Genomic DNA, 9,711 nt, shown 5'->3' with positions numbered 1-9,711 from the left:
AAGAGAGAGACTGACTAAGAGAGGACTGATAAAGAGAGAGTGACAGAGCGAGCGAGAGAGAGAGAATGACTGGCTGAGAGAGACTGACTGACTCAGAGAGAGACTGACTAAGAGAGAGACAGAGAGAGACTGTGAGACTGACTGACTGAGGGAGAGACTGACAGAGAGACTGACTGAGAGAGAGAGAATGACTGACAGTGAGACTGGGAGACTGACAGAGAAAGAGAGACTGACCGACAGAGAGAGTCACTGACTGAGAGAGTGAGAGACTCACTGAGAGAGACTGGCTGACTGCGCGAGAGAGAGAATGACTGACTGAGAGAGAGACTGACAGAGGGAGAGAGAGAGACTGTCTGGAAGACTGACTGAGAGAGAGAGAGTGACTGACAGAGAGAGACTGACTGACTGAGAGAGACTGAGAGAGAGACTGACAGAGGGACTGAGAGACCGAGAGAGAGAGACTGACAGAGAGAGGGAGACTGACTGAGAGAGAGAGAGACTGGCAGAGAGATAGAGAATGTCTGAGGGACTGACTGACAGAAAGGGAGAGACTGACTGAGAGAGAGATGACTGACTGAGAGAGAGAGACTAAAAAACTGAAAGAGAGACTGACAGCGAGAGACTGACTGACCGAGAGAGACTGACGGAAAGAGATAGAGATAGAGAGACTGACAGAGAGAGAGAGAGAGAGACTGACTGACTAAGAGAGACTGAAAGAGAGAGAGACTGACTGACTGAAAGAGAGAGAGACTGACTGACTGAGAGAGAGAGAGAGAGAGAGAGAGAGAGAGAGAGAGAGAGAGAGAGAGAGAGAGAGAGAGAGAGAGAGAGAGACTGTGATGGAATTGGGGTCAAAGTGTGTATGAAGCTATGCAATGCCTCTTAAGATTGCTATTGTCTACTAATAAAAATGTATTATCAAAATTTGCTCTTTGTAGTTACATCTGCTTTTGAAATACTGCATTGTCGCATTGTCTAATGTTTTAAAACGGAAACGAGAAGGAGCAGTGGATGCACTTTTGTCAAAACTGAACGATGAGTGGGCCCGATGTTGTATATAAATGCAGTCTGCATCAGGAAACCCACCTAAAATTGGCCAAACTTCCCAGGGTCCCTACTGATGGCAGGGTACCTGTAATGAATGGACCACCACCTACAATAGCCTGCTAGCAGACTAAGCCCAACCTTTAACACCATCCAGTGTTACTTATAACGGGTGTATTGGTGACAGTGGTGTAACAATAGCCCCGTATGCCCTGCAGTATGGCGGGTTGCTGGCCTGAGAGCTCTAGACTGGCACGGAGAATGGTAGGGGGGGCCCCTCCATGTAGTTTGCAGGGGGGCCCCCTCAAGTTTCGTTACACCACTGCATGATACACATTCTTTGCAGCAGGGTTATTAACCCACTGTGCTGCCATAAAATGAGTTAAAACTTCCACTAGACAAAACTCCTTCACTCTCCAGGAAGAACATTAATCGCGGAGTTATCTTTACATTTTTATTGTTGAATGAAAATTGCCTGAGTCCAGCAATGCAGCAACAGAACCTGCTTTCTAAACCATAAAATACTTTCAAATACGGCGCCCCCTCAAAGAGTCAGCACCCGGTGCGGTGGCACCGGTTGCACCTCCCTACCACCGGCCCTGACGATGAGAAGCGTGTGGTGTGAATAGGTTAGTGATCTTTATTTTTATTTTGAACTACCCCGCCCATATTCGGCAGCAGCCATCACTGGACTATAAAACTTCAAATCACAAAAGTAACCAACACTGTTTAATCTGTTTCCTGGATAACTTCCAGGACATATTCCAGTGTGTAATAAGTTCTCCCTCCCACCCCAAAGATTGCTAAACAAATTCTGACCCACAATAGTGAACCAGGCACAAGAATCCACCATAACCTCCACTCTTTGCTGGTCAACTAAAATATTGCATTTGGGAAGGCCCTTACGTTTTAGGTCTCGGCTAGGCAGCGCGCATGTGCTGTCTCTCCAAGACATCTGGTAAGCCATATGGGTGTTGAAACTCCGCCAATTGCTTGTTAATTTCTCGTGGCTTGCGATTCATTAACTTGTGCATTTGTTTTGTTATCAGCCTCATTATTGGTTCTTCATGCCATACGTAACTTCCGTTCATTCCGGAAGCAGCATGGCCTAACTTCAGTATCCTTCAGCTTAGACATTGTAATTGTTTTTTTTTTTTTAAATAGTGTGCATTAACATGCGCACGCATCCTGGGTGCCGAACGCAGTCCCAGACTCACCCTGCCCCACCCCCACTGCTCCCTTGTTTACTGAGCGCCCTGTTTGTTTTAAAAATAGTGCACACAGCACAGTTGTTACGGCAGACAGTTATCACTAATTTTGGGAGGTCTTGTTCCCGCGAGCCTATTGGTTCATTGTGTGACCTTCGGCATTTGTGAGCAAACACAGGTGATGGTGGCATGTAAGTAAATTGCCCGTGGTGTGATAGAGAAGTCTGACCAGCACTCTAACCTTCCAGCGCCCCTCTCTGACGGTCAGCTGTTTCTGCATAGCGGCTTTGACTATTACTTCTTTAGTTCATGTAGTCACCGCATCCCGGCCGCCGAACGTAGTACCGGACTCACCCCTCCCCTCATGTAAAGCAACTGGTGCTATGTAAAGCGCTTTGATACCAGATTCGGGTCAAGTTCACGCTACATAAACCTCAGTAAAATTAAAAGTCATCCTTTCACGGCCGCAATTAAAAACAAGCCAGTTAATGCAGAGCAAATATGTGCACCACTGCGTGACCCACAGCGCAAACCTTAGTGAACAAAGGCCAATATTATTTCCAAGCAAGGAGCACCACCTCAAACCCCTTTTCTCCTTTGGGCATTCTTGTCTTCTCGTCTCGTGTCTGTGGCAACCCCGTTGTTTACTCGCTCTCTAACAACTGCAGTTTTCTGCCCATCTCCAGCTCTCAGGCCTCCGTCGCCATCTTAACACCAAAGGAGAAAACCTAACTCCTGTCTCCCTAGTGGCTCGAGCCACCCAGCTAACGAGCCCTGAGAGAAGCCGAGGAGAGAGGTGCGAGCTCGCGCAGGGTGCACACCTGCGAACACCATCACCTGCAGAGACAGGATCTGCCCCCACAGCCTACCTGTGCTGCAAACATGTCTGGGACAGGAGGCTTGAGCGGTCTGGCAGTCGTGCAAACTCCAGGTGAGTGTCAGCGCTGCGTCCACTCTCACTGCCACTTGTGTAGTGGAGCTGCACGGGATCGGCACTGCAAAGCTTCAATGAGCCTGCGGATATCCAGATGTTTCCAGAGGTGACTGGTGCATCAGGAGCAGTGGCACCGGGGCCCACAGGCTTGAGGTGCCCACTGAACTCTGGGTGTTGCTGTAATTTAGAATGTAGTGTAGTTCCTATATTCCCAATAGGCTCTGCGCAATTAAATAATATATCCTATAGATTTGAAGTAGGACTTAGGTCAGTAGGTCTCTATCGAATATACTAAACTTAATAGTGAGTGCCAGCTAGCTCAGAGGTCACTAGAAACTTTCTCGAATACACAAGAAGGGATTAGTTTCTGACAACTGCATATACATGACAACTTTGTTTCCCTAGGACTGGAATAACTATCTTCAGAGTTGTGGAAACAATAGATAAGTATTTCACTCAGTCAATCGTGCATGCTTCGTTTCTACAGAGTTGCAGAGAAATAAAGAGACAGGCGTTTCAATGAAAGGTTTATTGAACAGTCTTCTTTCTTTGCATAGGTTTAGTTTTGCCAAGAATCTACCAAAGGTTTCTCTAGGTTCTAATCGGCTTCATACCTTAGAATGAAGGAGGTCTGGTATCTCTGTCTCGAGACTCGATTTCCCAACACCCCGCAAGGGGATTCAGAAACACTGGAGCTGGATTTCTCAGCAGAGGAGGGCAGCTTCCTGATCAGTGCGTCAGCTGGAGAGTCTGCTTCCTTTGACACTTGCTGTAGTGAGCTGCGACGGGCAAGTAGGTCATCGAACTACTCCGATCTACTGTGCTTTGCCATAGCAAGTGAAGGTATATTTATACCTTGAAGGTGTTTAGGAATGCCATCGTTGACGTTAAGTCGGGCATATGGACGTCATGAATGAACCCCTAGGGAATAGTTGTTCATTGTAAAGTAACTGAGTTCTTGGAGAAATCAACATTCAAGCAAGGGGAAGTCCCTAATGGCGTAAGCTGGTTTTCCAAGAAATCGTTGAGACGTTTGGTGAACGGATGGAAGTAGCCATGCCTGTATTTGGGTAGCATGGGCTATGCCTAAATAAGGGCTTGATTTCTATGCCCATATAACGGCAACGTGAATTGTACCTACATAAGGACATGAATCAGGAAAATCCATTCGGAATCTAAAACAATATACAACATCCACTCCACTTTCTTATGTACGACTTCTACTAAAATACTAAGCTCTAAACATGTATAAACGTACCTAAAAACTATCTATACAACAAATGTTTAAAACCCACCCAAAACATATGAAAATGCATTGGTACTGGTTGTACACGAAAAGAGCATTTGTGCTGTACGCATTTAAAGCAGTGTTTCATTCAAAGCATATAGTTGACATTTCGAAAAAATGCTATCTGAACGAATCACGGAAATACATTCATGAAATGGCTCATGTCATTATGCATATAACTGTTGGTATGAGGACATGGTCAAATATTGTCTCTGGAAGTTTTTCAAAAAATTCTAGCTCTCTATGAATAGTTCTACTTTAAGCAGATTACTTTGTGCCAAAAAAATGTAAAAATACAAATTTGGAAAACAAAAATTAATCATAGGAAAAAGAGTTCCAAAGTTAGAACTTTGTTTTGAAAAAATGAAGGTCGAATTCAGATTCTCTCGGAACACTGTGTGCCAAATCAAAAGTCAGTGTTGGTATTTGGAGAAAACATCAAATCTTCTAAATCTGTAAAAAATGTGTCTACCATTGTAGGTGAGAGTTGGATTACCTCGTTAAGAAGAACCGCACATAGATTTGAAGCATCGCCGTCAGTATTGGTCGCATTAGCCATGTTCGCATTAGATGGTACCTGTGTGCCTGTCGTTTCTCGTACCTCAGCGGTATCATTTTATGTCTGTGAGAGCTCAATGAATGCCGTCATCAGAATTGGTAGCCTCTGGGGACAACACAGTGCATAGGCCGTTACTTGTTCAAGCAAAGTATAAACATCCATTGGCATGACTGAAGGGAGTGTCAGACAGGTGTCTAGCATGCATTCTTCTCCGCATAGCAGGCATCGTTGAACAGGTAAGATGCAATCTTGCAAAATTGGTCTGAATGATAGAAACCATGTGGTATTCAATTCTCTTAGACGAGGTAGTCTCAAAATTTGGACGATGCGCTCGCGACACTTCGTCAGTAGAGTGCTCTCCACAGTGAACTGGGTGTCGCTTAAAGATTGACTTGCCATATCGCAGCAACAGGAGCAAAAATAGTATCCCTGCAGCGAGTCCCAAAATGAGAGGCAATCCGCCAAACACAGAGTGCATGAAGTTAGGAAATATTCCTAGGACTGCTTCAAAGGGTGCTAACAGTCCGGAAAAAACTGTCATAAATACACGTACAATACCACTTGTATCAGACATGTTTAAGATACGACTTAACATTTCCGAGAAATGTATAGGGCAATTTGTAGTTAAAGGGGCATGTTTCTCTGCAGAAGTCCTTGTGACTTGCCGATCATACGTTTCTTTGGCCAAGGTCAGAGGCACAGTTTTTTGCAAAAGAATGGCTTTCATTCTGTTTAAAGTATCAATTCGTATAGAAGAGATGTTCAGTGAAGGCCATAGTGGCGACTCCGGTCTGTCTTGGTTTTTGGAAACAATACTTGCATACAGTGACCCTGGCTGACACAGTTACCAGATAGGGTAAACCTGGCAACATGCCACAGCAACTGTGATCGTTCAACATAATGTAACTTCCATTTGAAAGTTGTCCAAAAAGTGGATCAATCACCGCAGCCGGAGAACCTTGCAGGTGGCAGGATAAGTTGTTTTGAGGAACCATCACAGGCCCATTGTAGGCTTATACCCTGACAAAGGAGGGAACCGATTAGTGCGTTTTCACAGTTTTTACCACTAATAAACTCTTCACGCCCCCCACTCCAACATCTATGAGTGTACGGTAATTTCCAGGATGTCTTGATGTATTATTTACCCAACCTTTCATATGTGCCTGCTGGTATGTGTTTAAGCCAATATTGAAAATGGAAAATTGTAACAGGCAGAGTGATTGTTCTGTGTATAATCCATTCTGTTGCTGGCTTTTCAGCGACAGCTAATGGCAGTCTTTCCAGTTTTTCAATGCTCAGCACTGTATAGTCTGCTCCCCTCTGTGCCAATTTGATCTGTTTATCAGTGAGATTAAATTCTGAAAACAGTGACGTGGTGTTGATTAGACACCAAGGCACATAGCCTTAACATAGGTTTTGTAACGACCAGCCTAATAGCTTGATAGAACTTAATTGCGACAGACCATGTTGCAACATGACCAAGTCCTGTTCCATGATGTCTATGGCAGAAGATACTGTGCTGTCCAAAGAATATATCCTGGACGACAGAGTCGTTAACCCCTTGTCAACTACAGAGAGAGATTTCTCTAAGTTAATACAATCAATTTCTTGTATTCTTTCTGCAATCTCTGATTGCGTAATCTTCTATATTTCATTATATGCAGCATATAGACCGGCATATATAAAACATTTATGACGCGGTTTTCTTGGTCCTAGCAAGAATTCCCTAAGATCAGCGCCATCTTTAAGTAAAGATAAGCGTTGTTTACCATCCTTAAGTGTAGATCTATGCAGCCATTCAAGGCATAACTTTCCTACACTGTATGTTGTTACTATACCTGGATGCTGTTTCTGAACATATCTTGGATCTGGCCTAGTGAATTTGAACCCCGTGCTTTATTCATGAATCTGTCTTGACAGGTGTTTGTGTCTGTGGGCCAGATTAACAATTTTTTCCAATCTGGATCTGTTCTGTTGTGATGCAAAGTAGTATGTACGTGGACCACACCCTCTGAAGTTTTACTTCTATCAGGTGTAGGTATAGATGGATTGTTTAAGTCTTTTATCCTGGCTAACCCAAGAGAAGACATCTGTTGGACAGTGTCATTCAAAAACATAATTTGCTCTGGGAGGATGCAGGCTCTAAATAAAGCTTCTATCCCCTGTATTTGCCAATCTTTTGTGCCCCAGACAGTTGTTGTTTTTTTTTTAAACCTTTATTGTGCAGATGGAGGCATACATATACGGGCCTACAACCAGTCAGGCCGGCCACGACACATTATCAAAGCACATGAGACAATAATGAAATTCCCCGGCAGTCGCCCAGCGTTGTACACGCAAGCGATCCAACATTAAAGGGCAGAATATAACCGCTGGAAGCAGGAGTAAAGAAGGTTAATTTTATAATATAATAGGAAGTATAGCAGGATCAGTTGCAACTTTTTAGTCATCTAAGTTCCCATGGCGGGCCACGTTTCAAGCATCAAAACAGAAGGGCATTGATAAAAACGGGTAACAGCAGCGGTTAACAGGAATCAACTTATAGACACCCCAGTTCAGAACAGTCCCCACCGCGGCCCATCTCACACCCATCAACCACCTAAATGTATGCTAGAACATAACAGAGGAACCAGAGCAGCAGCGTAAATATATTCATCCACTATACTAACCCAAGTAAATAGAAAAAGAAGGGAAGGGGGGAGGAAAGAATATTAGAAAGAGGGAAAGAAAGAACGCCGCGCTACTGCACGCGTCCCACAGCGATAAAAGCGCGCAGGACTGAGAGACCCGCTATCGGGGTTAGGGCGTGCAAGTCAAGATATATGTGCAATCAATACCGTAGAAGCAAGCAAGTTGTCCCCTTCCCCACCAGCTATCACACCATGGGAGACACGCACAGACACAGCGTCCCGATAAAGGGATACAAAAGAGCCATAGAACTGAAAGAAAAACAAACAGTAAAGAGACCTCATCCCTCCCACCCCACCCTGCACCCCTGCAGAAGGCTACGGCCTACCCCCCCAGCAGCGTGCCTGTCGCCCTAAATAGAACCCGAAATATAGAAAAATCAGAAAGTAAGAAAAGAAACAAAAAAGAAAAAGGGGGGAAAAGGATCCAGTGGGAGAGGAGATCTGCAATCAAGTCATTCGGCCCCTACCCCCCGCCTTCACACAGATGAAACCCACATCAAAGCGAGATCGACACAACCTCAAGTATCAGGAACATTCGAAGGAATCGGCCATATTGTCGCGGCTGCGGGCATTCCTCATCTCCATCCGTTAACCAGTAGTCCGCCTGGTCCAGTCTGGCTCACCCCTGACCTCTCCTGATCATAGCTTTCATGCGCAATAGAGTAGTGGGCAGCAAGTAGTTCGAGGTGGAATGGACACAGGATCGAAACAAATCAGGCCAAGGGTGTAAACCAGAGGACCCCAGTATCAAACGGCAAAGCAAGCAATGGCTTCGGCAGTCTTGACTTTCCAATAGCAACATCAGGAGCAGCAAACAGTCTGGGTGCGGTCTCGCTGCCCAAAAGAGCGAGTTCTCCCCCGCAAGGTAACAGCGGGACCACACCAAAGCAGTTCGAATCGAACATCCACCTCGCTCCCCAGCCAGTTGGGCATGAACGTGCCCCGACGTGGGGCCCCCGCCCGCGCCCGCCACAATCAAAGCTACCTGGAGATTCGGGGCCGCAGGCGTACAGTCTTGTAGATGCACGGCGGCAGCACTCCTCGCAGCAGCCGAGGGGGACGAAGCAGCACACACTCTGAGTCGAGCCGCGTTCATGAGGGACGGCCCAATAGACATGGCGGCAGACCTATTATCTTGCACAACAGCGCCGAGGACCATGGCCTCACGTAAAGAATATAGGGCGTCAAGGACATCACCAATCGTGGGCTCACGCTCACAAGACTCGGCCCTCGTGCACTTCAGCGACCCAGGTTCGCCGCCCCGAGCAGATCCGTGACTCAGGGCGCCGGTCGCCACCTTGCAAGTTCAGCCGAGACTCTCCGCGCCTCAACTTCTGGAGAGGGTTCTCAAGCAAGACCCACCGCTGGAGTCCTCTCGAGCCCCAGTAATGGCAACCTTGGTCCAGAAAAGAGGGCCACCAAAAATTTTGACCGCCGGCGCCACCGTCCCATGGACGCCGCCCGCCGAATCCGGGCGAAGGGCTTCAAGATGGCCGGACAGGGCAACAAAGGGGGGGCATGCCTCCTGCACGGTCTACCCCCATCCAAGGCGGGCCGCGCCCTACCACAGGGCCCCCAGGCCGCCAGACTGGGCCCGGTCAGTCGCCACCAGTACAACCGCCCAACAGCCTCTTCAGCCGACCCCTCTCCTCCACCAGGGGCCGACGCCGACACCCTTACCCTGGCCGACCGTCACAGGCAAGTCCCCGGTCCGCACGCCGCGGAGGCCCCGGACCAAGCAAGAGCATAACTCCAGATCCGCAGCACACAGGAGCCCCCGGGACAGACGGTGAGTGCGAGCATTGTTTCACCTTTCCATTTCTTGCCGAGTGTGTCGCCTCGGGGCAGGATGAAGATCAGGATATGCGTTTAGGTAAGAAGGTTGGCGGAGCCGAGCTACAGTGCGGCCATCACGGTCGCGAGCTTGGCTCCTCCCCCCCAGACAGTTTTTGTCTCAATTTTGTCTTTCCAAAAGTCGAAACCTAGTG

The sequence above is a fragment of the Lissotriton vulgaris genome, chromosome 4_1 (assembly GCF_964263255.1).
Source record: "Lissotriton vulgaris chromosome 4_1, aLisVul1.2, whole genome shotgun sequence".
Lineage (NCBI taxonomy): Eukaryota > Metazoa > Chordata > Amphibia > Caudata > Salamandridae > Lissotriton > Lissotriton vulgaris.
Note: the sequence above shows the minus strand (reverse complement) of the source record.